General features: G+C 42.6%; 34 non-coding genes across 34 annotated transcripts; all 34 read left to right on the top strand.

Moving 5' to 3' along the window:
• The first annotated feature begins 198 nt into the window (after positions 1–198).
• On the top strand, positions 199–280 carry trnas-aga (transfer RNA serine (anticodon AGA)). Its single transcript has one exon. It is a non-coding gene; the product is annotated as a tRNA-Ser (tRNA).
• Positions 281–1,099: 819 nt separating this feature from the next.
• On the top strand, positions 1,100–1,181 carry trnas-uga (transfer RNA serine (anticodon UGA)). The gene has a single exon. It is a non-coding gene; the product is annotated as a tRNA-Ser (tRNA).
• A 221-nt stretch (positions 1,182–1,402) lies between these two features.
• Positions 1,403–1,484, top strand: trnas-uga (transfer RNA serine (anticodon UGA)). The gene has a single exon. It is a non-coding gene; the product is annotated as a tRNA-Ser (tRNA).
• Positions 1,485–1,703: 219 nt separating this feature from the next.
• trnas-aga (transfer RNA serine (anticodon AGA)) lies at positions 1,704–1,785 on the top strand. The gene has a single exon. It is a non-coding gene; the product is annotated as a tRNA-Ser (tRNA).
• A 221-nt stretch (positions 1,786–2,006) lies between these two features.
• Positions 2,007–2,088, top strand: trnas-uga (transfer RNA serine (anticodon UGA)). The gene has a single exon. It is a non-coding gene; the product is annotated as a tRNA-Ser (tRNA).
• Positions 2,089–2,307: 219 nt separating this feature from the next.
• On the top strand, positions 2,308–2,389 carry trnas-aga (transfer RNA serine (anticodon AGA)). The gene has a single exon. It is a non-coding gene; the product is annotated as a tRNA-Ser (tRNA).
• A 213-nt stretch (positions 2,390–2,602) lies between these two features.
• trnas-aga (transfer RNA serine (anticodon AGA)) lies at positions 2,603–2,684 on the top strand. The gene has a single exon. It is a non-coding gene; the product is annotated as a tRNA-Ser (tRNA).
• Positions 2,685–2,903: 219 nt separating this feature from the next.
• Positions 2,904–2,985, top strand: trnas-aga (transfer RNA serine (anticodon AGA)). Its single transcript has one exon. It is a non-coding gene; the product is annotated as a tRNA-Ser (tRNA).
• Positions 2,986–4,101: 1,116 nt separating this feature from the next.
• On the top strand, positions 4,102–4,183 carry trnas-uga (transfer RNA serine (anticodon UGA)). The gene has a single exon. It is a non-coding gene; the product is annotated as a tRNA-Ser (tRNA).
• Positions 4,184–4,402: 219 nt separating this feature from the next.
• On the top strand, positions 4,403–4,484 carry trnas-aga (transfer RNA serine (anticodon AGA)). Its single transcript has one exon. It is a non-coding gene; the product is annotated as a tRNA-Ser (tRNA).
• Positions 4,485–4,701: 217 nt separating this feature from the next.
• Positions 4,702–4,783, top strand: trnas-aga (transfer RNA serine (anticodon AGA)). The gene has a single exon. It is a non-coding gene; the product is annotated as a tRNA-Ser (tRNA).
• A 219-nt stretch (positions 4,784–5,002) lies between these two features.
• Positions 5,003–5,084, top strand: trnas-uga (transfer RNA serine (anticodon UGA)). The gene has a single exon. It is a non-coding gene; the product is annotated as a tRNA-Ser (tRNA).
• A 1,225-nt stretch (positions 5,085–6,309) lies between these two features.
• On the top strand, positions 6,310–6,391 carry trnas-uga (transfer RNA serine (anticodon UGA)). The gene has a single exon. It is a non-coding gene; the product is annotated as a tRNA-Ser (tRNA).
• Positions 6,392–6,897: 506 nt separating this feature from the next.
• Positions 6,898–6,979, top strand: trnas-aga (transfer RNA serine (anticodon AGA)). Its single transcript has one exon. It is a non-coding gene; the product is annotated as a tRNA-Ser (tRNA).
• A 244-nt stretch (positions 6,980–7,223) lies between these two features.
• trnas-aga (transfer RNA serine (anticodon AGA)) lies at positions 7,224–7,305 on the top strand. Its single transcript has one exon. It is a non-coding gene; the product is annotated as a tRNA-Ser (tRNA).
• A 516-nt stretch (positions 7,306–7,821) lies between these two features.
• trnas-uga (transfer RNA serine (anticodon UGA)) lies at positions 7,822–7,903 on the top strand. The gene has a single exon. It is a non-coding gene; the product is annotated as a tRNA-Ser (tRNA).
• A 220-nt stretch (positions 7,904–8,123) lies between these two features.
• On the top strand, positions 8,124–8,206 carry trnas-uga (transfer RNA serine (anticodon UGA)). Its single transcript has one exon. It is a non-coding gene; the product is annotated as a tRNA-Ser (tRNA).
• A 219-nt stretch (positions 8,207–8,425) lies between these two features.
• On the top strand, positions 8,426–8,507 carry trnas-aga (transfer RNA serine (anticodon AGA)). The gene has a single exon. It is a non-coding gene; the product is annotated as a tRNA-Ser (tRNA).
• A 221-nt stretch (positions 8,508–8,728) lies between these two features.
• trnas-uga (transfer RNA serine (anticodon UGA)) lies at positions 8,729–8,810 on the top strand. Its single transcript has one exon. It is a non-coding gene; the product is annotated as a tRNA-Ser (tRNA).
• A 219-nt stretch (positions 8,811–9,029) lies between these two features.
• trnas-aga (transfer RNA serine (anticodon AGA)) lies at positions 9,030–9,111 on the top strand. The gene has a single exon. It is a non-coding gene; the product is annotated as a tRNA-Ser (tRNA).
• A 213-nt stretch (positions 9,112–9,324) lies between these two features.
• Positions 9,325–9,406, top strand: trnas-aga (transfer RNA serine (anticodon AGA)). Its single transcript has one exon. It is a non-coding gene; the product is annotated as a tRNA-Ser (tRNA).
• A 1,112-nt stretch (positions 9,407–10,518) lies between these two features.
• On the top strand, positions 10,519–10,600 carry trnas-uga (transfer RNA serine (anticodon UGA)). Its single transcript has one exon. It is a non-coding gene; the product is annotated as a tRNA-Ser (tRNA).
• A 219-nt stretch (positions 10,601–10,819) lies between these two features.
• On the top strand, positions 10,820–10,901 carry trnas-aga (transfer RNA serine (anticodon AGA)). Its single transcript has one exon. It is a non-coding gene; the product is annotated as a tRNA-Ser (tRNA).
• A 217-nt stretch (positions 10,902–11,118) lies between these two features.
• Positions 11,119–11,200, top strand: trnas-aga (transfer RNA serine (anticodon AGA)). Its single transcript has one exon. It is a non-coding gene; the product is annotated as a tRNA-Ser (tRNA).
• Positions 11,201–11,419: 219 nt separating this feature from the next.
• trnas-uga (transfer RNA serine (anticodon UGA)) lies at positions 11,420–11,501 on the top strand. The gene has a single exon. It is a non-coding gene; the product is annotated as a tRNA-Ser (tRNA).
• A 627-nt stretch (positions 11,502–12,128) lies between these two features.
• trnas-aga (transfer RNA serine (anticodon AGA)) lies at positions 12,129–12,210 on the top strand. The gene has a single exon. It is a non-coding gene; the product is annotated as a tRNA-Ser (tRNA).
• An 819-nt stretch (positions 12,211–13,029) lies between these two features.
• On the top strand, positions 13,030–13,111 carry trnas-uga (transfer RNA serine (anticodon UGA)). The gene has a single exon. It is a non-coding gene; the product is annotated as a tRNA-Ser (tRNA).
• Positions 13,112–13,332: 221 nt separating this feature from the next.
• trnas-uga (transfer RNA serine (anticodon UGA)) lies at positions 13,333–13,414 on the top strand. Its single transcript has one exon. It is a non-coding gene; the product is annotated as a tRNA-Ser (tRNA).
• A 219-nt stretch (positions 13,415–13,633) lies between these two features.
• trnas-aga (transfer RNA serine (anticodon AGA)) lies at positions 13,634–13,715 on the top strand. Its single transcript has one exon. It is a non-coding gene; the product is annotated as a tRNA-Ser (tRNA).
• A 221-nt stretch (positions 13,716–13,936) lies between these two features.
• trnas-aga (transfer RNA serine (anticodon AGA)) lies at positions 13,937–14,018 on the top strand. Its single transcript has one exon. It is a non-coding gene; the product is annotated as a tRNA-Ser (tRNA).
• A 219-nt stretch (positions 14,019–14,237) lies between these two features.
• Positions 14,238–14,321, top strand: trnas-aga (transfer RNA serine (anticodon AGA)). The gene has a single exon. It is a non-coding gene; the product is annotated as a tRNA-Ser (tRNA).
• Positions 14,322–14,540: 219 nt separating this feature from the next.
• On the top strand, positions 14,541–14,622 carry trnas-uga (transfer RNA serine (anticodon UGA)). The gene has a single exon. It is a non-coding gene; the product is annotated as a tRNA-Ser (tRNA).
• Positions 14,623–14,841: 219 nt separating this feature from the next.
• On the top strand, positions 14,842–14,923 carry trnas-uga (transfer RNA serine (anticodon UGA)). The gene has a single exon. It is a non-coding gene; the product is annotated as a tRNA-Ser (tRNA).
• Positions 14,924–15,148: 225 nt separating this feature from the next.
• Positions 15,149–15,230, top strand: trnaf-aaa (transfer RNA phenylalanine (anticodon AAA)). The gene has a single exon. It is a non-coding gene; the product is annotated as a tRNA-Phe (tRNA).
• The last annotated feature ends 9,329 nt before the right edge of the window (positions 15,231–24,559 follow it).

The following is a 24,559-nucleotide window of genomic DNA, read 5'->3' as shown; positions in this document are numbered from 1 at the left end:
GTCTGTGTCTTGTCTCTCGCATTCATACTGAATTCAGAAGGTTACCTTTTAGAATGATGTGGCTAAGAAGTTAACGTGATGGACTTGAGAGTTGTTTGGGTCTCCCAGTCTCGGTTAGTTTGTTTTAATGAACTTCCCCATTTCCCCTGTAGTTCTGTTCTATAAATACTATTATTAGCACGAAAAGCCTAACTTCAGGTTGTCATGGCCGAGTGGTTAAGGCGATGGACTAGAAATCCATTGGAGTCTCCCTGCGTAGGTTGGAATCCTGCCGACAACGGAAAGTTTCTAATCTCTAGTCTGTGTCTCATATCTCGGATTCATGCTGAATTCATCAATTTACCGTCGAGGATAATACGGCTGAGAAATTAACGTGATGGACTCGAGAGCTCTTTGTGTCTCCCAGTCTCGGTTAGTTCACTTTCCGTGATTTACTTGCATTCTGATTCCCTTTAGTGCTGCTTTAAGAATGCTAATATTAGCAAGAAATGCTAGCTTCAGGTTGACGTGTTCGAGTAGTTAAGGCGATTGACTAGAAATCCATTGGGGTCACCCTGCGTAGGTTCGAATCCTGCCGACAACGGAAAGTTTTTAATCTCTAACCTGTGTCTTATATCTCGCATTCATGCTGAATTCATCAATTTACCGTCGTTGATGATATGGTTGATAAATTAACGTGAAGGATTGAGAGCTGTTTGCGTCTCCCAGTTTCGGTTCGTTCATTTTCCGGAACTTACCTGCACTCCCTTTAGTGTTGCTTAAGAATGCTAACATTAGCAAGGAATGCTAGCTTCAGGTTGTCGTGGCCGAGTGGTTAAGGCGATGGACTTGAAATCCATTGGGGTCTCCCTGCGTAGGTTCAGATCCTCCCGCCAAAGCAAAGTTTCTAAACTCCAATCTGTGTCTTATATCTAGCATTCATGCTGAATTCATCATTCTACCATCAAGGATGATATGGCTGAGAAATTAACGTGATGGTCTTGAGAGCTGTTTCCGTCTCCCAGTATAAGTTAATTATTTTCCCGGTACTTACCAGCATTCGCATTCGCTTTAGTGCTGCTCTATGAATGCTAACATTAGCAAGAAACGCTAACTTCAGGTTGTCGTGGCTGAGTGGTTAAGGCGATGTACTTGAAATCCATTGGGGTCTCCCTGCGTAGGTTCGAATCCTGCCGACAACGGAAAGTTTTTAATCTCTAACCTGTGTCTTATATCTCGCAATCATGCTAAATTCGTCAATTTACCGTCGGTGATGATATGGTTGATAAATTAACATAAAGGACTTGAGAGCTGTTTGCGCCTCCCAGTTTCGGTTCGTTCATTTTCCGGAACTCACCTGCAATCACATTCCCTTTAGTGCTGCTCTATGAATGTTAACATTAGCAAGAAATGCTAGCTTCAGGTTGTCGTGGCCGAGTGGTTAAGGCGATGGATTTGAAATCCATTGGGGTCTCCCTTCATAGGTTGGAATCCTTACGACAACGCAAAGTTTCTAAACTCCAATCTGTGTCTTATATCTAGCATTCATGCTGAATTCATCATTCTACCATCAAGGATGATACGGCTGAGAAATTAATGTGATGTACTTGAGAGCTGTTTCCGTCTCCCAGAATCGGTTAGTTATTTTCCCGGTACTTACCAGCATTCATTCACTTTAGTGCTGCTCTATGAATGCTAACATTAGCAAGAAATGCTAACTTCAGGTTGTCGTGGCCGAGTGGTTAAGGCGATGGACTAGAAATCCATTGGGGTCTCCCTGCGTAGGTTCGAATCCTGCCGACAACGGAAATTTTTTAATCTCTAACCTGTGTCTTATATCTCCCAATCATGCTGAATTCATCAATTTACCGTCGGTGATGATATGGTTGATAAATTAACATAAAGGACTTGAGAGCTGTTTGCGTCTCCCAGTTTCGGTTCGTTCATTTTCCGGAACTCACCTGCAATCACATTCCCTTTAGTGCTGCTCTATGAATGTTAACATTAGCAAGAAATGCTAGCTTCAGGTTGTCGTGGCTGAGTGGTTAAGGCGTTGGATTTGAAATCCATTGGGGTCTCCCTGCGTAGGTTCGAATCCTTCCGACAACGCAAAGTTTCTAAACTCCAATCTGTGTCTTATATCTCACATTCATGCTGAATTCATCATTCTACCATCAAGGATGATATGGCTGAGAAATTAACTTGATGGACTTGAGAGCTGTTTCCATCTCCGAGTATCGGTTAGTGATTTTCCCGGTACTTACCAGCATTCATTCCCTTTAGTGCTGCTCTATGAATGCTAACATTAGCAAGAAATGCTAACTTCAGGTTGTCGTGGCCGAGTGGTTATGGCGATGGACTAGAAATCCATTGGGGTCTCCCTGCGTAGGTTGGAATCCTGCTGACAACGGAAAGTTTTTCATCTCTAACCTGTGTCTTATATCTCGCATTCATGCTGAATTCATCAATTTACCGTCGGTGATGATATGGTTGATAAATTAACGTGAAGGACTTGACAGCTGTTTGCGTCTCCCAGTTTCGGTTCGTTCATTTTCCGGAACTTACCGGATTCCCTTTAGTGTTGCTTAAGAATGCTAACATTAGAAAGAACTGCTGACTTCAGGTTGTCGTGGCCGAGTGGTTAAGGCGATGGACTAGAAATCCATTGGGGTCTCCCTGCGTAGGTTCGAATCCTGCCGACAACGTAAAGTTTCTAGACTTTGATCTGTTTCTTATATCTCGCATTCATGCTGAATTCATCATTCTACCATAGAGGATGATATGGCAGAGAAATTATCGTGATGGACTCGAGAGCTGTTTCCGTCTCCCAGTATCGGTTAGTTACTTTCCCGGTACTTACCAGCAGTCATTCCCTTTAGTGCTGTTCTATGAATGCTAACATTAGCAAGAAATGCTAACTTCAGGTTGTCGTGGCCGAGTGGTTAAGGCGATGGACTAGAAATCCATTGGGGTCTCCCTGCGTAGGTTCAAATCCTGCTGACAACGGAAAGTTTTTAATCTCTAACCTGTGTCTTATATCTCGCATTCATGCTGAATTAATCAATTTACCGTCGTTTATGATATCAATCAATCAATCAATCACATTTTATTTATATAGCACTTTTCATACATAAAAATGCAACTCAAAGTGCTTTAAAACATTCAAAGCAAAACATAGAATTATCTTCAATCAAAAGAAAAGATAAATTATTTAAAAGTTGTTTAAAGCCAAACTAAAAAGGTGTGTCTTGAGCTTCCTCTTAAAAATATCAACAGTCTCTGCAGACCTGACATCCTCTGGCAGGCTATTCCAAAGGTGAGGACCAAAATGGCTGAATGTAGCCTCGCCATGCATTTTGGTCCTCACCCTTGGAATAAATAAAAGGCCGGCGCCAGAGGACCTCAGGATCCGCGAGGGCTGGTATGATAAAAGCAAATCAGATAAATAAGATGGCCCAAGACCATTAACACATTTATAAACTAATAAAAGTACTTTAAAATCGATCCTGAAACACACAGGGAGCCAATGCAGCAATTTCAAAACTGGCGTAATGTGCTCCCGCCCTCTGGTTCTCGTCAGCACCCGAGCGGCTGAATTCTGCAGTAGTTGCAGTGGTGAAATGCTCTTTTTCGGGAGGCCAGAGAGCAGGGCATCACAGTAATCTAAACGACAGGAAATAAAGGCATGCATCAGCACTTCCGTGTTAGCCTGAGAGAGAAACGGGCGGACTCTGGCGATATTCTTAAGGTGATAAAAACCAATCTTGGTTACATTTTTAATATGAGGAATAAAACTGAGCTCAGAGTCAAAAATGACGCCAAGGTTCTTCACACAGTGTGAGGGATTAAAAATGTGTAGTTTTGGTAAAAGCTTCTCTCTCTGACCTTCGGGACCGATAACTAAAACCTTAGTCTTGTCCTGATTGAGCTGTAGGAAATGATCTGCCATCCATGACTTGATATCTAAAATGCATATGATATGGTTGATGAATTAACATGAAGGACTTGAGAGCTGTTTGCGTCTCCCAGTTTCGGTTCATTCATTTTCCAGAACTCACCTGCAATCATTCCCTTTAGTGCTGCTCTATGAATGTTAACATTAGCAAGAAATGCTAGCTTCAGGTTGTCGTGGCCGAGTGGTTAAGGCGATGGACTTGAAATCCATTGGGGTCTCCCTGCGTAGGTTCGAATCCTGCCGACAACGTAAAGTTTCTAAATTCTGATCTGTTTCTTATATCTCACATTCATGCTGAATTCATCATTCTACCATCGAGGATGATATGGCTGAGAAATTAATGTGATGGACTTGAGAGCTGTTTCCGTCTCCCAGTATAGGTTAGTTATTTTCCCGGTACTTACCAGCATTCATTCCCTTTAGTGCTGCTCTATGAATGCTAACATTAGCAAGAAATGCTGACTTCAGGTTGTCGTGGCCGAGTGGTTAAGGCGATGGACTAGAAATCCATTAGGGTCTCCCTGCGTAGGTTCGAATCCTGCCGACAACGTAAAGCTTATTCATCTTTTGTCTGTGTCTTGTCTCTCGCATTCATTCTGAATTCAGAAGGTTACCTTTTAGGATGATGTGGCAAAGAAGTTAACGTGATGGACTTGAGAGCTGTTTGGGTCTCCCAGTCTCGGTTAGTTTGTTTTAAAGAACTTCCCTATTTCCCCTGTAGTTCTGTTCTATAAATACTATTATTAGCACAAAAAGCCTAACTTCAGGTTGTCATGGCCGAGTGGTTAAGGCGATGGACTAGAAATCCATTGGGCTCTCCCTGCGTAGGTTGGAATCCTGCCGACAACGGAAAAATTCTAATCTCTAGTCTGTGTCTTATATCTTGGATTCATGCTGAATTCATCAATTTACCGTCGAGGATGATACGGCTGAGAAATTAACGTGATGGTCTTGAGAGCTGTTTGTGTCTCCCAGTCTCGGTTAGTTCACTTTCCGGAACTCACCTGCAATCATTCCCTTTAGTGCTGCTCTATGAATGTTAACATTAGCAAGAAATGCTAGCTTCAGGTTGTCGTGGCCGAGTGGTTAAGGCGATGGACTTGAAATCCATTGGGGTCTCCCTGCGTAGGTTGGAATCCTGCCGACAACGGAAAAATTCTAATCTCTAGTCTGTGTCTTATATCTTGGATTCATGCTGAATTCATCAATTTACCGTCGAGGATGATACGGCTGAGAAATTAACGTGATGGTCTTGAGAGCTGTTTGTGTCTCCCAGTCTCGGTTAGTTCACTTTCCGGAACTTACCTGCATTCAGATTCCCTTTAGTGCTGCTTTAAGAATGCTAATATTAGCAAGAAATGCTAGCTTCAGGTTGTCGTGGCTGAGTGGGTAAGGCAATGTACTTGAAATCAATTGGGGTCTCTCTGCGTAATTTTAAATCTGGCCGACAACATAAAGCTTCTTCATCTTTTGTCTGTGTCTTATATCTCGCATTCATGCTGAATTCATCAATTTACCGTTGAGGATGATATGACTGAGAAATTAACTTAAAGCTTAACATAAAGCTTCTTCATCTTTTGTCTGTGTCTTGTCTCTCGCATTCATACTGAATTCAGAAGGTTACCTTTTAGGATGATGTGGCTAAGAAGTTAACGTGATGGACTTGAGAGTTGTTTGGGTCTCCCAGTCTCGGTTAGTTTGTTTTAATGAACTTCCCCATTTCCCCTGTAGTTCTGTTCTATAAATACTATTATTAGCACGAAAAGCCTAACTTCAGGTTGTCATGGCCGAGTGGTTAAGGCGATGGACTAGAAATCCTTTGGAGTCTCCCTGCGTAGGTTGGAATCCTGCCGACAACGGAAAGTTTCTAATCTCTAGTCTGTGTCTCATATCTCGGATTCATGCTGAATTCATCAATTTACCGTCGAGGATAATACGGCTGAGAAATTAACGTGATGGACTCGAGAGCTCTTTGTGTCTCCCAGTCTCGGTTAGTTCACTTTCCGTGATTTACTTGCATTCTGATTCCCTTTAGTGCTGCTTTAAGAATGCTAATATTAGCAAGAAATGCTAGCTTCAGGTTGACGTGTTCGAGTAGTTAAGGCGATTGACTAGAAATCCATTGGGGTCACCCTGCGTAGGTTCGAATCCTGCCGACAACGGAAAGTTTTTAATCTCTAACCTGTGTCTTATATCTCGCATTCATGCTGAATTCATCAATTTACCGTCGTTGATGATATGGTTGATAAATTAACGTGAAGGATTGAGAGCTGTTTGCGTCTCCCAGTTTCGGTTCGTTCATTTTCCGGAACTTACCTGCACTCCCTTTAGTGTTGCTTAAGAATGCTAACATTAGCAAGGAATGCTAGCTTCAGGTTGTCGTGGCCGAGTGGTTAAGGCGATGGACTTGAAATCCATTGGGGTCTCCCTGTGTAGGTTCGAATCCTTCTGACAACGCAAAGTTTCTTAACTCCAATCTATGTCTTATATCTCGCATTCATGCTGAATTCATCATTGTACCATCAAGGATGATATGGCTGAGAAATTAACGTGATGGACTTGAGAGCTGTTTCCATCTCCCAGTATCGGTTAGTGATTTTCCCGGTACTTAGCAGCATTCATTCACTTTAGTGCTGCTCTATGAATGCTAACATTAGCAAGAAATGCTAACTTCAGGTTGTCGTGGTTAAGGCGATGGACTAGAAATCCATTGGGGTCTCCCTGCGTAGGTTGGAATCCTGCCGACAACGGAAAGTTTTTATTCTCTAACCTGTGTCTTATATCTCGCATTCATGCTGAATTCATCAATTTACCGTCGGTGATGATATGGTTGATAAATTAACGTGAAGGACTTGACAGCTGTTTGCGTCTCCCAGTTTCGGTTCGTTCATTTTCCGGAACTTACCTGATTCCCTTTAGTGTTGCTTAAGAATGCTAACATTAGCAAGAACTGCTCACTTCAGGTTGTCGTGGCCGAGTGGTTAAGGCGATGGACTAGAAATCCATTGGGGTCTCCCTGCGTAGGTTCGAATCCTGCCGACAACGTAAAGTTTCTAAACTATGATCTGTTTCTTATATCTCGCATTCATGTTGAATTCATCATTCTACCATAGTGTACGTGTACATCTACGTGTACCTTTTAGGATGATGTGGCTAAGAAGTTAACGTGATGGACTTGAGAGCTGTTTGGGTCTCCCAGTCTCGGTTAGTTTGTTTTAAAGAACTTCCCTATTTCCCCTGTAGTTCTGTTCTATAAATACTATTATTAGCACGAAAAGCCTAACTTCAGGTTGTCATGGCCGAGTGGTTAAGGCGATGGACTAGAAATCCTTTGGGGTCTCCCTGCGTAGGTTGGAATCCTGCCGACAACGGAAAGTTTCTAATCACTAGTCTGTGTCTCATATCTCGGATTCATGCTGAATTCATCAATTTACCGTCGAGGATAATACGGCTGAGAAATTAACGTGATGGACTCGAGAGCTCTTTGTGTCTCCCAGTCTCGGTTAGTTCACTTTCCGGAATTTACTTGCATTCTGATTCCCTTTAGTGCTGCTTTAAGAATGCTAACATTAGCAAGAAATGCTAGCTTCAGGTTGACGTGTTCGAGTGGTTAAGGCGATTGACTAGAAATCCATTGGGGTCTACCTGCGTAGGTTCGAATCCTGCCGACAACGGAAGGTTTTTAATCTCTAACCTGTGTCTTATATCTCGCATTTATGCTGAATTCATCAATTTACCGTCGGTGATGATATGGTTGATAAATTAACGTGAAGGATTGAGAGCTGTTTGCATCTCCCAGTTTCGGTTCGTTCATTTTCCGGAACTTACCTGCATTCCCTTTAGTGTTGCTTAAGAATGCTAACATTAGCAAGGAATGCTAGCTTCAGGTTGTCGTGGCCGAGTGGTTAAGGCGATGGACTTGAAATCCATTGGGGTCTCCCTGCGTAGGTTCGAATCCTTCCGACAACGCAAAGTTTCTAAACTCCAATCTGTGTCTTATATCAAGCATTCATGCTGAATTCATCATTCTACCATCAAGGATGATATGAATGAGAAATTAACGTGATGGTCTTGAGAGCTGTTTCCGTCTCCCAGTATCGGTTAATTATTTTCCCGGTACTTACCAGCATTCACATTCCCTTTAGTGCTGCTCTATGAATGCTAACATTAGCAAGAAATGCTAACTTCAGGTTGTCGTGGCCGAGTGGTTAAGGCGATGGACTTGAAATCCATTGGGGTTTCCCTGCATAGCTTCGAATCCTGCCGACATCGGAAAGTTTTTAATCTCTAACCTGTTTCTTATATCTCGCAATCATGCTGAATTCATCAATTTACCGTCGGTGATGATATGGTTGATAAATTAACATAAAGGACTTGAGAGCTGTTTCCGTCTCCCAGAATCGGTTAGTTATTTTCCCGGTACTTACCAGCATTCATTCACTTTAGTGCTGCTCTATGAATGCTAACATTAGCAAGAAACGCTAACTTCAGGTTGTCGTGGCCGAGTGGTTAAGGCGATGGACTAGAAATCCATTGGGGTCTCCCTGCGTAGGTTCGAATCCTGCCGACAACGGAAATTTTTTAATCTCTAACCTGTGTCTTATATCTCCCAATCATGCTGAATTCATCAATTTACCGTCGGTGATGATATGGTTGATAAATTAACATAAAGGACTTGAGAGCTGTTTGCGTCTCCCAGTTTCGGTTCGTTCATTTTCCGGAACTCACCTGCAATCACATTCCCTTTAGTGCTGCTCTATGAATGTTAACATTAGCAAGAAATGCTAGCTTTGGGTTGTCGTGGCTGAGTGGTTAAGGCGTTGGACTTGAAATCCATTGGGGTCTCCCTGCGTAGGTTCGAATCCTTCCGACAACGCAAAGTTTCTAAACTCCAATCTGTGTCTTATATCTCACATTCATGCTGAATTCATCATTCTACCATCAAGGATGATATGGCTGAGAAATTAACTTGATGGACTTGAGAGCTGTTTCCATCTCCCAGTATCGGTTAGTGATTTTCCCGGTACTTACCAGCATTCTTTCCCTTTAGTGCTGCTCTATGAATGCTAACATTAGCAAGAAATGCTAACTTCAGGTTGTCGTGGCCGAGTGGTTAAGGCGATGGACTAGAAATCCATTGGGGTCTCCCTGCGTAGGTTGGAATCCTGCTGACAACGGAAAGTTTTTCATCTCTAACCTGTGTCTTATATCTCGCATTCATGCTGAATTCATCAATTTACCGTCGGTGATGATATGGTTGATAAATTAACGTGAAGGACTTGACAGCTGTTTGCGTCTCCCAGTTTCGGTTCGTTCATTTTCCGGAACTTACCTGATTCCCTTTAGTGTTGCTTAAGAATGCTAACATTAGCAAGAACTGCTGACTTCAGGTTGTCGTGGCCGAGTGGTTAAGGCGATGGACTAGAAATCCATTGGGGTCTCCCTGCGTAGGTTCAAATCCTGCTGACAACGGAAAGTTTTTAATCTCTAACCTGTGTCTTATATCTCGCATTCATGCTGAATTAATCAATTTACCGTCGTTTATGATATCAATCAATCAATCAATCACATTTTATTTATATAGCACTTTTCATACATAAAAATGCAACTCAAAGTGCTTTAAAACATTCAAAGCAAAACATAGAATTATCTTCAATCAAAAGAAAAGATAAATTATTTAAAAGTTGTTTAAAGCCAAACTAAAAAGGTGTGTCTTGAGCTTCCTCTTAAAAATATCAACAGTCTCTGCAGACCTGACATCCTCTGGCAGGCTATTCCAAAGGTGAGGACCAAAATGGCTGAATGTAGCCTCGCCATGCATTTTGGTCCTCACCCTTGGAATAAATAAAAGGCCGGCGCCAGAGGACCTCAGGATCCGCGAGGGCTGGTATGATAAAAGCAAATCAGATAAATAAGATGGCCCAAGACCATTAACACATTTATAAACTAATAAAAGTACTTTAAAATCGATCCTGAAACACACAGGGAGCCAATGCAGCAATTTCAAAACTGGCGTAATGTGCTCCCGCCCTCTGGTTCTCGTCAGCACCCGAGCGGCTGAATTCTGCAGTAGTTGCAGTGGTGAAATGCTCTTTTTCGGGAGGCCAGAGAGCAGGGCATCACAGTAATCTAAACGACAGGAAATAAAGGCATGCATCAGCACTTCCGTGTTAGCCTGAGAGAGAAACGGGCGGACTCTGGCGATATTCTTAAGGTGATAAAAACCAATCTTGGTTACATTTTTAATATGAGGAATAAAACTGAGCTCAGAGTCAAAAATGACGCCAAGGTTCTTCACACAGTGTGAGGGATTAAAAATGTGTAGTTTTGGTAAAAGCTTCTCTCTCTGACCTTCGGGACCGATAACTAAAACCTTAGTCTTGTCCTGATTGAGCTGTAGGAAATGATCTGCCATCCATGACTTGATATCTAAAATGCATATGATATGGTTGATGAATTAACATGAAGGACTTGAGAGCTGTTTGCGTCTCCCAGTTTCGGTTCATTCATTTTCCAGAACTCACCTGCATTCCCTTTAGTGCTGCTCTATGAATGTTAACATTAGCAAGAAATGCTAGCTTCAGGTTGTCGTGGCCGAGTGGTTAAGGCGATGGACTTGAAATCCATTGGGGTCTCCCTGCGTAGGTTCGAATCCTGCCGACAACGTAAAGTTTCTAAATTCTGATCTGTTTCTTATATCTCACATTCATGCTGAATTCATCATTCTACCATCGAGGATGATATGGCTGAGAAATTAATGTGATGGACTTGAGAGCTGTTTCCGTCTCCCAGTATCGGTTAGTTATTTTCCCGGTACTTACCAGCATTCATTCCCTTTAGTGCTGCTCTATGAATGCTAACATTAGCAAGAAATGCTGACTTCAGGTTGTCGTGGCCGAGTGGTTAAGGCGATGGACTAGAAATCCATTAGGGTCTCCCTGCGTAGGTTCGAATCCTGCCGACAACGTAAAGCTTATTCATCTTTTGTCTGTGTCTTGTCTCTCGCATTCATTCTGAATTCAGAAGGTTACCTTTTAGGATGATGTGGCAAAGAAGTTAACGTGATGGACTTGAGAGCTGTTTGGGTCTCCCAGTCTCGGTTAGTTTGTTTTAAAGAACTTCCCTATTTCCCCTGTAGTTCTGTTCTATAAATACTATTATTAGCACAAAAAGCCTAACTTCAGGTTGTCATGGCCGAGTGGTTAAGGCGATGGACTAGAAATCCATTGGGCTCTCCCTGCGTAGGTTGGAATCCTGCCGACAACGGAAAAATTCTAATCTCTAGTCTGTGTCTTATATCTTGGATTCATGCTGAATTCATCAATTTACCGTCGAGGATGATACGGCTGAGAAATTAACGTGATGGTCTTGAGAGCTGTTTGTGTCTCCCAGTCTCGGTTAGTTCACTTTCCGGAACTCACCTGCAATCATTCCCTTTAGTGCTGCTCTATGAATGTTAACATTAGCAAGAAATGCTAGCTTCAGGTTGTCGTGGCCGAGTGGTTAAGGCGATGGACTTGAAATCCATTGGGGTCTCCCTGCGTAGGTTGGAATCCTGCCGACAACGGAAAAATTCTAATCTCTAGTCTGTGTCTTATATCTTGGATTCATGCTGAATTCATCAATTTACCGTCGAGGATGATACGGCTGAGAAATTAACGTGATGGTCTTGAGAGCTGTATGTGTCTCCCAGTCTCGGTTAGTTCACTTTCCGGAACTTACCTGCATTCAGATTCCCTTTAGTGCTGCTTTAAGAATGCTAATATTAGCAAGAAATGCTAGCTTCAGGTTGTCGTGGCTGAGTGGGTAAGGCAATGGACTTGAAATCAATTGGGGTCTCTCTGCGTAATTTTAAATCTGGCCGACAACATAAAGCTTCTTCATCTTTTGTCTGTGTCTTATATCTCGCATTCATGCTGAATTCATCAATTTACCGTTGAGGATGATATGACTGAGAAATTAACTTAAAGCTTAACATAAAGCTTCTTCATCTTTTGTCTGTGTCTTGTCTCTCGCATTCATACTGAATTCAGAAGGTTACCTTTTAGAATGATGTGGCTAAGAAGTTAACGTGATGGACTTGAGAGTTGTTTGGGTCTCCCAGTCTCGGTTAGTTTGTTTTAATGAACTTCCCCATTTCCCCTGTAGTTCTGTTCTATAAATACTATTATTAGCACGAAAAGCCTAACTTCAGGTTGTCATGGCCGAGTGGTTAAGGCGATGGACTAGAAATCCATTGGAGTCTCCCTGCGTAGGTTGGAATCCTGCCGACAACGGAAAGTTTCTAATCTCTAGTCTGTGTCTCATATCTCGGATTCATGCTGAATTCATCAATTTACCGTCGAGGATAATACGGCTGAGAAATTAACGTGATGGACTCGAGAGCTCTTTGTGTCTCCCAGTCTCGGTTAGTTCACTTTCCGTGATTTACTTGCATTCTGATTCCCTTTAGTGCTGCTTTAAGAATGCTAATATTAGCAAGAAATGCTAGCTTCAGGTTGACGTGTTCGAGTAGTTAAGGCGATTGACTAGAAATCCATTGGGGTCACCCTGCGTAGGTTCGAATCCTGCCGACAACGGAAAGTTTTTAATCTCTAACCTGTGTCTTATATCTCGCATTCATGCTGAATTCATCAATTTACCGTCGTTGATGATATGGTTGATAAATTAACGTGAAGGATTGAGAGCTGTTTGCGTCTCCCAGTTTCGGTTCGTTCATTTTCCGGAACTTACCTGCACTCCCTTTAGTGTTGCTTAAGAATGCTAACATTAGCAAGGAATGCTAGCTTCAGGTTGTCGTGGCCGAGTGGTTAAGGCGATGGACTTGAAATCCATTGGGGTCTCCCTGCGTAGGTTCAGATCCTCCCGCCAAAGCAAAGTTTCTAAACTCCAATCTGTGTCTTATATCTAGCATTCATGCTGAATTCATCATTCTACCATCAAGGATGATATGGCTGAGAAATTAACGTGATGGTCTTGAGAGCTGTTTCCGTCTCCCAGTATCAGTTAATTATTTTCCCGGTACTTACCAGCATTCGCATTCGCTTTAGTGCTGCTCTATGAATGCTAACATTAGCAAGAAACGATAACTTCAGGTTGTCGTGGCCGAGTGGTTAAGGCGATGTACTTGAAATCCATTGGGGTCTCCCTGCGTAGGTTCGAATCCTGCCGACAACGGAAAGTTTTTAATCTCTAACCTGTGTCTTATATCTCGCAATCATGCTAAATTCGTCAATTTACCGTCGGTGATGATATGGTTGATAAATTAACATAAAGGACTTGAGAGCTGTTTGCGCCTCCCAGTTTCGGTTCGTTCATTTTCCGGAACTCACCTGCAATCACATTCCCTTTAGTGCTGCTCTATGAATGTTAACATTAGCAAGAAATGCTAGCTTCAGGTTGTCGTGGCCGAGTGGTTAAGGCGATGGATTTGAAATCCATTGGGGTCTCCCTTCATAGGTTGGAATCCTTACGACAACGCAAAGTTTCTAAACTCCAATCTGTGTCTTATATCTCGCATTCATGCTGAATTCATCATTCTACCATCAAGGATGATATGGCTGAGAAATTAACGTGATGGACTTGAGAGCTGTTTCCGTCTCCCAGAATCGGTTGGTTATTTTCCCGGTACTTACCAGCAGTCATTCCCTTTAGTGCTGCTCTATTAATGCTAACATTAGCAAGAAATGCTAACTTCAGGTTGTCGTGGCCGAGTGGTTAAGGCGATGGACTAGAAATCCATTGGGGTCTCCCTGCGTAGATTCGAATCCTGCAGACAACGGAAAGTTTTTAATCTCTAACCTGTGTCTTATATCTCGCATTCATGCTGAATTCATCAATTTACCGTCGGTTATGATATGGTTGATGAATTAACATGAAGGACTTGAGAGCTGTTTGCGTCTCCCAGTTTCGGTTCGTTCATTTTCCAGAACTCACCTGCAATCACATTCCCTTTAGTGCTGCTCTATGAATGTTAACATTAGCAAGAAATGCTAGCTTCAGGTTGTCGTGGCCGAGTGGTTAAGGTGATGGACTAGAATTCCATTGGGGTCTCCCTGCGTAGGTTTGAATCCTGCCGACAACGTGGAGTTTCTAAACTCTGATCTGTTTCTTATATCTCGCATTCATGCTGAATTCATCATTCTACCATCAAGGATGATATGGCTGAGAAATTAATGTGATGGACTTGAGAGCTGTTTCCGTCTCCCAGTATCGGTTAGTTACTTTCCCGGTACTTACCACCGTTCATTCCCTTTAGTGCTGCTCTCTGAATGCTAACATTAGCAAGAAATGCTAACTTCAGCTTGTCGTGGCCGAGTGGTTAAGGCGAAGGACTAGAAATCCATTGGGGTCTCCCTGCGTAGGTTCGAATCCTGCCGGCAATGGAAAGTTTTTAATTTCTAACCTGTGTCTTATATCTCGCAATCATGCTGAATTCATCAACTTACCGTCGGTGATGATATGGTTGATAAATTAACATGAAGGACTTGAGAGCTGTTTGCGTCTCCCAGTTTCGGTTTGTTCATTTTCCGGAACTCACCTGCAATCACATTCCCTTTAGTGCTGCTCTATGAATGTTAACATTAGCAAGAAACGCTAGCTTCAGGTTGTCGTGGCCGATTGGTTAAGGCAATGGACTTGAAATCCATTGGGGTCTCTCTGCGTAGGTTTGAATCCTCCCGACAACGTAAAGTTTCTAATCTCTGATCTGTTTCTTATATCTCGCATTCATGCTGAATTCATCATCCTACCATCAAGGATGATATGGCTGAGAAATAAACGTGATGGACTTGAGAGCAGTTTCTGTCTCCCAGTATCGGTTAGTTATTTTCCCGGTACTTACCAGCATTCATTCGCTTTCGTGCTGCTCTATGAATGCTAACATTAGCAAGAAATGCAAGCTTCAGGTTGTCGTGGCCGAGTGGTTAAGGCGATGGACTTGAAATCCATTGAGGTCTCCCTGTGTTGGTTGGAAACCTGCCGACAACGGAAGGTTTCTTCATCTTTGGTCTGTGTCTTGTCTCCGGCATTCATACTGAATTTAGAAGGTTACCATCTAGGATGATGTGGCTAAGAAGTTAACGTGATGGACTTGAGGACTGTTTGTGTCTCCCAATCCCGGTTAGTTCATTTTCTGGAATTTACCTGCATTTGCTTTCCCTCTTTAGTTCTGTTCTATGAATGATAATATTAGCAAGAAAAGTCTATCTTCAGGTTGTCTTGGCCGAGTGGTTAAGGCGATGGACTAAAAATCCATTCGGGTCCCCGTACGTAGGTTGGAATCCTGCCGACAACGGAAAGTTTTTTCATCTTTGGTCTCTGTCTTGTCTCTCGCATTCTTGCTGAATTCAGAAGGTTACCTGCTAGAATGATGTGGCTGAGAAGTTAACGTGATGGACTTGAGAGCTGTTTGCGTCTCCCAGTCTGGGTTCGTTTGTTTTAAGGAACTTACCTACATTCACTTTCCCCCTTTAGTTCTGTTTTATGAATGATAACATTAGCAAGAAAAGTCTGTCTTCAGGATGTCCGGGCCGAGTGGTTAAGGCGATAGACTTGAAATCCATTGGGGTCTACCTGTGTAGGTTCGAATACTGCCGGCATTGTAAAATGTCTGTGTCTTGTCTCTCACATTCATGCTGAATTCAGAAGGTTACCTTCGAGGATGATGTGGCTGAGAAATTACATCACCTAAATAACAACCTGTGCCCTCATGCTCGCTGACGTAGTTGCATACATCAATGATGTCACACTATGTGTCGGAATCCTGCAATTCTTGTACACTTGTACAAACTTGTACCTGCGCCTTCGAACCCTTCGAGGACTTCGACTACGTGTGCACTTCAACGAAGACCGTAGGGTTCAAGTGTGAGGCTTGGGATTGAGTCACTATGCGCTGCGCCGCTGGGAAATGTGGTCTACTTTAGGCAAGATTCTACTGCTTTTGTCCATATGGTGCCTTCATAATCAATGAAAACTGAAAGTTCTCTAGCGACACTCTAATCATTTAAATGACTCTGTTTCAATCAACTAATTACATTTGTAGAGTTTATCTAATCAAAATGAATGTACTAACATTAATGATAGCATTTAAGCTTAACTACCTTCACGTTTACCATCCAACAATGTACCTGCAGTTAGTATTACATCGTTGTATGTGCTGGCGTAGCGGTTAGCTACTTCCGATTATCATTAGCATCTTGCTAATCACCAATTAGCATCCTCTTCGACTCATTTTATCACAGTAAAATATGATAGAACATCACAAAATAGTGTTCAGCACGTCTAGGACTTTGATGGGTTTAACCATTTTTCTTTTCCAAGACATAGTTAAGCTAAAACATCTTATTGTAGAACATTAGCATTGAGGCCCAGCCTTGTCGCAAGCAGAGGTCTTGCTTACCGGAGCTCAACATGAGGTCTCATTCAATGGAAAACTGCTCATCGTGTCAATGTACGCATTGACATACACCTGTCCTAACAAGCAAGCAACTCATTAGATACTAATATGAGCGACTTAATCACAGTTTTATATGATTTTTATGGGAGATTGATTCTTCTGATCACAATGCTGACCAGACGTGTCTCCTTGACAGGAGAGATATTAGAGATATGCGCAACCTTGTGATGGAATGTGGTAAACAGCGTACACTGGTTTTTCAACCGTGTGTTATATGTGGGTTAGACTTTTATGAATAGATATTGAGCTATGAAAAGGAAAAAAAAATGTAAACCCATCCTTACAACATACTGCTATGGCATGTTTTCACTAACAAGTTCATTTTTATATATTTTTTGATCAGGAAAATGAAAAGAGTTGTCATTTTCTATTTTATTAATAGATTTGGGAGAAATTAGGAAATAAGTGACTCCATGAATAACGCCCCTTGTTAATGAGGAGAATGGCCGCGCCCCCTAACGTTCTATCCCTGTTCGGCCAGAGTCATGGGACTAACCGATTCCAAACTATCCATTGGAAATCATTGTATTTTCATTTCATTTCATTTCATTGCAAAATTTTTGATTTTGTGGTGATCATGATGACATCACGTTTCATGTCAATAAATCCAAACTATTGTGCAGAACACTTTCATACTTTCACAGGTTGAAGTGGACAAGAGTAGTAATGTGCATTTGCATTTTGGTGGCGATCGGTTGTCGTTTTTGACAACAGAACTGACAAAGCGAGCAATGTTACCACGCTTGCCTCCCTCCCGTGACATAGACCGCTGAGACAGAAAAAATAACAAGCCCAGCCCCAAAAAGGGGTGGGGCAATTTGTTACTGATATAATTTTTACATGCAAACCTTTTATATAAGTGCCAATGTTAAGCTCATCCAAGTGTCCCTTTAATATTTTAATTGCTTGATATCAAAACAATGCACTGGAGCACTCGAATTTCACCAATTTGCAACTAAACACTTTAATCATACAAGACGAATAAACCTGCTGGTGTGCACAGCCTCTACTAAATTGATATATACACTCAATACACCCACACTACCTTATGTACATTCAGTAAATGCAAACATTTTTTTTAAGATGAGAAATGAAAACTCTTGGCATTGTTTTTTCTTGTTATTAATACTGGTTCCTCTTGAAATGATAGCATAAATAATGTGAATACGTTCATAGCTTGTAAAAAAGGAAAAAAATTGAAATTGATGAAAAAAAAAATCTATTGACCAGTGTACAGGACATTTCAACTATAGTAGTCAAACTAAAACATGATGTCTCTCTCTCTCTCTCTCTCTCTCTCTCTCTCTCTCTCTCTCTCTCTCTCTCTCTCTCTCTCTCTCTCTATCTATCTTATTAATAGAGTATGCATGCTAAAAAGTGCACATCCTTAATTCCATGAAAGAGCCTGGGTTTTATCTTATCTATTTAGCCCAAGGAGCCTTTTGGTCAGTCTTCTTTTTTCATTTGTCTTTTTCTTTTTCTTTCCCCCTTAAGGATGGAAACCGGGATGAATGAGCCTCAGCTTCTTGCTCTCCTTCAGCATTTATGTTGGCATGACAACCAGCAGCATCCAGCAAAGGTGTGTGTGTAGGGCAGAGTGGCTCATCGTCATTGCTCATATCAATCTGCAAATCAAGTAAACATTAACCAAGTCACACAGGCAGAACCAGCCACATACACATTTGTAGTTTGGCTGTGCAAATGTAGTGTACTGCATTTTAACGAAAGAAAACTACCACACTCAATGTGTTGCCCTTCATCAATCTAATGTACCAACACTTTTCATTAAATTGCAGGAAATTGCGAGCTGCCTCAACTATAGTTTTACATTATTAATGTTGCCCACAAAACTAATGAAACTATCTGTAATATATTAGCCATCAGCGATCATACCGCAGATATTCGATTCATTTTCTATACCGCTACTGCTCATTAGGGTCAAAGGTTGCTGGAATCTACCCGAGAAGACTTCGGGCAAGAGGCGGGCTACAGCTTGGATTGGTCAAAAGGCAATTGCAGCGCTCATAAAGACAAACAGACAAATAATCATTTGCACTCACAATTCACATGAGGAGAATTTAGAGTCTTCAATGAACCTTTTGCCCAAAAACTTGAAAAAGATTAGGATAAAGGCAAATTACAGATGACATACTGTAAATGGCGGATTACGTTTTGCATAAAATTCTCTCAAGAGCATTATGATGCCTGCATCCCCCTTTGAGTTTTCATGACATGAATTTCCATTTATTCTTGAAAGCAGAGATAAGTGGAATCGCTGCACTAGTTTAAAGTACCTTGCATAGCACCTGCAGCTTGAAAGACAGTCTGCGATAAAAGCTCCCCTCAATTTGAGAGCTTCACTCAGCCATAACCAGCTTAATTACATCCAGCTCTTTTGTACTCTCCTCCACATTTTGAGGCGATGATGTCAGGCTTCATTTAGTGTACAATGGAACTAGAATATTCAAATGCGCATAAACTTATGCAATTTATATTTTGACCATACTTTGCGAAAAACGTGCTTCGGAAATTGCAAAGAGCCTTGGCACACAAGATTTGCCATAGTGAAAGCGCCCTTGGTCTGCTGGAACACCCAGAAAGACAGCGCGGTCTGCAAAATTCCCAAATGTTTTATTTACTCCCTGTAGCAGCTGACCTCTGCTCACTGTGCAGCCAAGCCAAGAGGAGAGTCACTGTCGCACCTTTACGTAGTTTTACTTTAAAAAGTTACTTGACGGCTCATTGGAGAAATCCAAAATAATTGGCACACTTTGCACAGACAAATTCAAATACCATATTAGTTGTCAACCCAAACACATTTTTTTCAAGAATATGTTCCCAGCAGGCCCACTAGTTGAAACACGGCATTCTGATTAATATTGAATTTGTGGAATATGAGTTAAGCAGCGGGCGGCGTGGTGGTCGACTGGTTAGAACATCCGCCTCACAGTGCAAATAGAGGTTGTGGGTTCGAATCTGGTCCCAGCCTTTCTGTGTGGAGTTTGCATGTTCTTCCCATGCCTGTGTGGGCTTTCTCCGGGCGCTCCAGTTTCCTCCCCACATTCCAAAAACATGCATGGTAGGCTAATTGGACACTCTAAATTGCCACTAGGTATGATTGTGAGTGTGAATACACATCTAGGATAGGCTTCAGCATGCCCGTGACCCTTGTGAGGATAAGCATTTTGGACAATAGATGGGGTTAAGCAGCAAAATCCACCCCTTTTGAGCCATCTCAGGGGGCGACCATTTTGTCACTTCTGTCAACTGAAAATGACATCACAACTGCTCAATCACGCTCACTGCTCAACAGAACAATCACGGCTCAGCTTCAGAAAACAGCTCCTCACGTACCATAAAAATCTCACATACATACGCTCTGGCAAACGCCTTAACTCTTGACAGGCTCGGTGGGCCATATTCTTCCCCCGTTTTAATTTTACTCTCACTTACCGCAAAGGTTCATGCAATCGGAAGCCTGATGCACTCCACGATCCAGCGGTCTGAGGCCATATTATCGGCATCATGCATCGTAGGAATGCCGCAATGGTAGGTAGACAAAAGGTTAACCAAGGCACTGCAGATAGCACCAGCCCCAGCAGATTGTCCACCGGATTGGCTGTTTGTACCTGACGAGCTGCGTTCTGACGTCTTAGAGTGGGGACATGGGTCCAAGTTGGCATGTCTTCTCTGAATCCACTGCACCCTGGTGCTGTTTAACTCTGGTGCTGAAGAATGTCACGGAATTAGTGGGAGCGTGTACGGCCTGCGCTTGTGGCAAGTCATCACAACAACAGATGGTGGGCCTTCTTCAGCCACCAAATTGCCCCTGGTCCCACATCTCGTTGGACTTCGTGACCGGATTATCGACATCTAAGGGCGAATCTGTTATCCTCGCTATTGTTGACCTTTTTTTCTAAGATTGTCCATTTCGTGGCCCTGGCCAAGATTCCCTCATCCCTGGAAACTACCAAGCTGTTTACACACCTTGGCATCCATGGCATTACGGCCGACATCGTCTCCGATAGAGGGCCCCAATTCGTGTCCCAAAATTCTGCCAAGCCTTGGGAGCCACGGCAAGTCCGTCATCAGGATATCATCCCCAGACCAACGGCCAGAGCGAGAGAGTAAATCAAGACTTGGAAAACGCTCACCGCTGTGTGTGCTTCCACCAACTTTATGGTGGTGTCTACCTGCCTTGCATAGAGTACTCGCACAACGCACTGATCTCGTCGGCTATAGGTAGCCCCTCGTATTGTGGATGGTAATGGTAAATGTGCTGTCACTTATATAGCGCTTTTCTACCTTGGGTACTCAAAGCACTTTACACTGTACCTCATCTACCTACTGATGACGTAGCATCAGGAGCAACTTGGGGTTCAGTATCTTGCTCAAGGATACTTTGACATGGTCACCATGAACGGGGATCGAACCCACAACCTCCGGGTTGGGAAACGACCACTCTACCACTGAGCCATGCCGCCCCATGATGATGATCCTGTTTGCATTGTGAAGGAAATATTGGGCTCCAGGCACCGGGGCAGGGGTGTGCAGTACTTGGTGGACTGGAAGGGATATGGACCGGAGGAGCGTCAATGGGTCCCCCACTCCTGGATCCTTCGCTCATCCATGATTTTCATCCTTCAAAGCCAGGTAGTCCGCCAGGGGGTGGGTATTGTCATGGTTTTGCTCGGTTGCGTGGTTTCTCATTCTCTCTCTCTCTCTCTCTCTCTCTCTCCCTCTCTCTCTCTCTCTCTCTCTCTCTCTCCTGAGCAGCCAAGCTGGAGCGGAGGGCGTTCCCTTCAGCTGCGCACCTATACCTAATGATCATCAGTGGGGTTCAAAAGGACGCCGTTCTCCAGACTGCTTTGTCGTATTGTTGACTTAGCTTGCTTCACAGCTAGGGTTGGGCACAGAGAACCGGGAATCCAGTGGAAGCGGGACCATCATTCCGGTTCTCCTAAAACCATTCAGATTTTAGAATGTCGGCGCTGTTTCGATTCCTAGTTAGCCGTGCGGAAAAAGGACGAACGAAGTACGACTGATTTAAAAAAAATAAATAAAAAAAAGTGCGCAGGGCGCGCAGCCCCAGGGTCCTGCTGCCGAAGCTGCATCGCAATAGCACGGAAGCTCGCCCCCAGTCCAGCTGCCATGCTCCTCTCGAGCCGAGAGGCTGACCCCCTCCGCTTGCCTCGTACCGGCCGGCAAGCCTGGGCCGCAGCGCCGTCAACTCTGGGTGTGCGCCGGGCTCGTCCCATGGATCTCTATCGCTTCGGCGCCCGCATAGCATACACAACTAGAGCATTAACAGTACATACATACTGTTCATACTGTATACACATATAGCATGTGGTTACATAGACTGCTTAGATTAGATAGACTTTCTTTGCTTGCCTTTAAAATGCAGCGATGTGTTTGTCATATACATTTTCCTTCTAAAGAAAGACAAGGTTAGCCAATCAATTAGTATTCAGTAACATGCTTTGAGCAACAGCTGCATTGTATTTGTCTTGAACTTCGAAAAAATAAAGCTCTTGTGAAAAATGATATTAAATAATAATAATACAAAAAATTGCATTAAATTAAAAATACTGGTTAAAAACAGTCCTTTGAGTAATTCATGGTAAAGTTCATAAACAGTAAAAAGTTAGTGAAATTAAAAAACAGAAGTTCATGTGATTTTTCCAAAAATAATTCGGTTTCATTTTTTTTTGTTAAGAATTGGACTTGAGAATCGTTTGGAACTGGAATCGAATCAAAGAACCGGAATCGGAACCAGAATGGTCCAAATTCAAATAATGCCCAACCCTATTCACAGCCCAAAATCACAGTCTAGATCTCGTTGCTATTCTTGGTCATAGCCTATTTTTCCCTTGTTTTGTTCTTTGATTAATGTGTCTGATCTTATAAGTTGTACTATATACAGGGGTGCACATATTTTTTTTCATGGGGTACTCACATGAGTACCAGGAGATTGTCTTTGGTACTCACTAGTGGTACAACGGATCACATAGGTCACAGTTCGGATCGGTCATGGATTTAAAATAAAAAAATAGAACTTTGTCTTCATTTATTTTATAAAACACTTTTGCCTATAAAAAAAAAAAAAAAAAATCCTAATGTCTAAAATGGCCATTTATGATTTGAGAACACAACATAACGCAATATAAGGCAGGATACACTCTTATTTTATAAGTGGTACAGTATATATATTCCAAGGTATCCTGCCAGACAATTTGAGCTGAATGTTTTTTTAGAATTATTTATTGAGCAAAAGTGCTTTTATAAAATACATGAAGACAAAGTTTGATTTTTATTTTCATTATAGAAAAACACCTTGAAGTGCAATTAAAGGCACCTTCCTTTCAACATGGGCAGTGCTTTACAAAGTAATCAATATTGAAAAAGTAAAAAAAAAAAAAAGTACTGTAAGCCAAGGAACAGCTGTTGAACTACCACCTAATTATAACAACTGCTAGCCACTACGCCAGAGACTTGTACCGTATTATGCCGCGACCCTCCACCCTTGACCAGGGTACCCTTGCGGCCACAAAACCCCCGGCCATATTCATAAACATTGTCGGCCCCCGCCCCGTTCCGCCCCCCGACCCCCCCCAAAAAAAAAAAAAAAAAAAACGTCCGTGATTGACATCGCTGCGGGAGAGATGCTAACGGCAGAGGCTTCAAACCCGCTGTGGAAACGCTTCAAAATGCGCCACATAATACATTTGCGTCTCCCAATGATACGCCATTAGTCGTAGTTCAATGAACGCGTTTTTATTAATTCAACCGGCTACTGTGGCCGACGCCATCACAAGTACAACAACCATTCAATCCACCCAGTCACACACTCTCTCTCCTTCGTCCTCCGCTCCTCCCCTCTCGCCCGCACCCCCTCCCATCCAGCGAGCCGTGCGACGCATTCAACAGGCTCAGAAACAACATAACTCTGCAAAACACGAATTCAACCACAACAAAGGTAACTCAGTTCGTTACAGTACTTTACTACTTACCAAACTGCACGTGCTTACTTCAATTGTGAGCCCCGGAGTTGTTTTTTTCGTATTGTATAATTATTTGGGTTCAACAGACCGCCAGAAATGGCAGTCAACAAGTTACTTATTTATTTTCCACTTCCTCTCCTTCCCGGCCTTCAAAATGCCTGAACGTCATAGAACTAGGTATCATGTGCAATGTGTAATCTTCCACACCGCTTATCCTGTACAGGGTCGCGGGGAGGTTCTGGAGCCTATCCCAGCTGACTATCGGCAAAAGGCAGTCTATACCCTGAACTGGTCGCCGGCCAGTGGCACACACAGACACCATCACTGAGTGGGAACCGATCCCACGCTGCCTTCACACAGCTCAGGCGCGTGTACCAGTACATCATCAGTGAGGTAGGTATCACTTATAAATATGTAACAATTCCGTCATAATCTTTCTCACTCACTCACTCACTCACTCACTCACTCACTCACTCACTCACTCACTCACTCACTCACTCACTCACTCACTCACTCACTCACTCACTCACCCCGTTGCTCTTTGTTTATCTATGTTATCCTTCAACCCGTTTCTCCTGTTCATTCATTCCTGGCCTCTTCCTTACGGCTGCTTTCCTCCACTTCCCCTTTTGAGTGGATGTAAATATTTACAGGCACCTTCCCTCACTGTTGTCTTTCTTCCTCTAAGTTTTCATGCCTCACTATTGTTTTCATCTTCCCTCCTGTCTGTCTTAGTTAAATATATATTTTTTTCTGTCCCTTATCTAATTATTTAAGCTGTTTTGTTTCTACCACCTACTTTTTATTCTATTATTTGCTTCTTTTGATTTCACTGCCCTATTTTCTTCTAACAGTCTGTCAATCGCCCCTTCCTGACTTAAAACTTCCTCTCCTACTTTCCATTTTCTTTTTCTCCATCTTGCCCTCCACACCCAAATTTAAAGCCATTTTTCACAACATGCTTTAGACCAGGGGTCATCAATTTGGTGCCTGGTAGCCCCCCAAACCAGATGAATAGCCGGTGGGCCTGTTCTAAAAAAGCTCACCAGTGATGGGACATGGGGATTTACTAGGACTATGCAGACATGATCATTTGAAAACAAACACTTTATCCACTTTATAAATTTATCCAAAGAAAGTGTTGCATATGGATATTGTAGCGGC

Source organism: Filicampus tigris, chromosome 2, assembly GCF_054856515.1.
Source record: "Filicampus tigris isolate MCC_2025a chromosome 2, RoL_Ftig_1.0, whole genome shotgun sequence".
NCBI lineage: Eukaryota > Metazoa > Chordata > Actinopteri > Syngnathiformes > Syngnathidae > Filicampus > Filicampus tigris.
The sequence above is the reverse complement of the archived record's forward strand: the minus strand, read 5'-3'. Positions and strand labels throughout refer to the sequence as shown.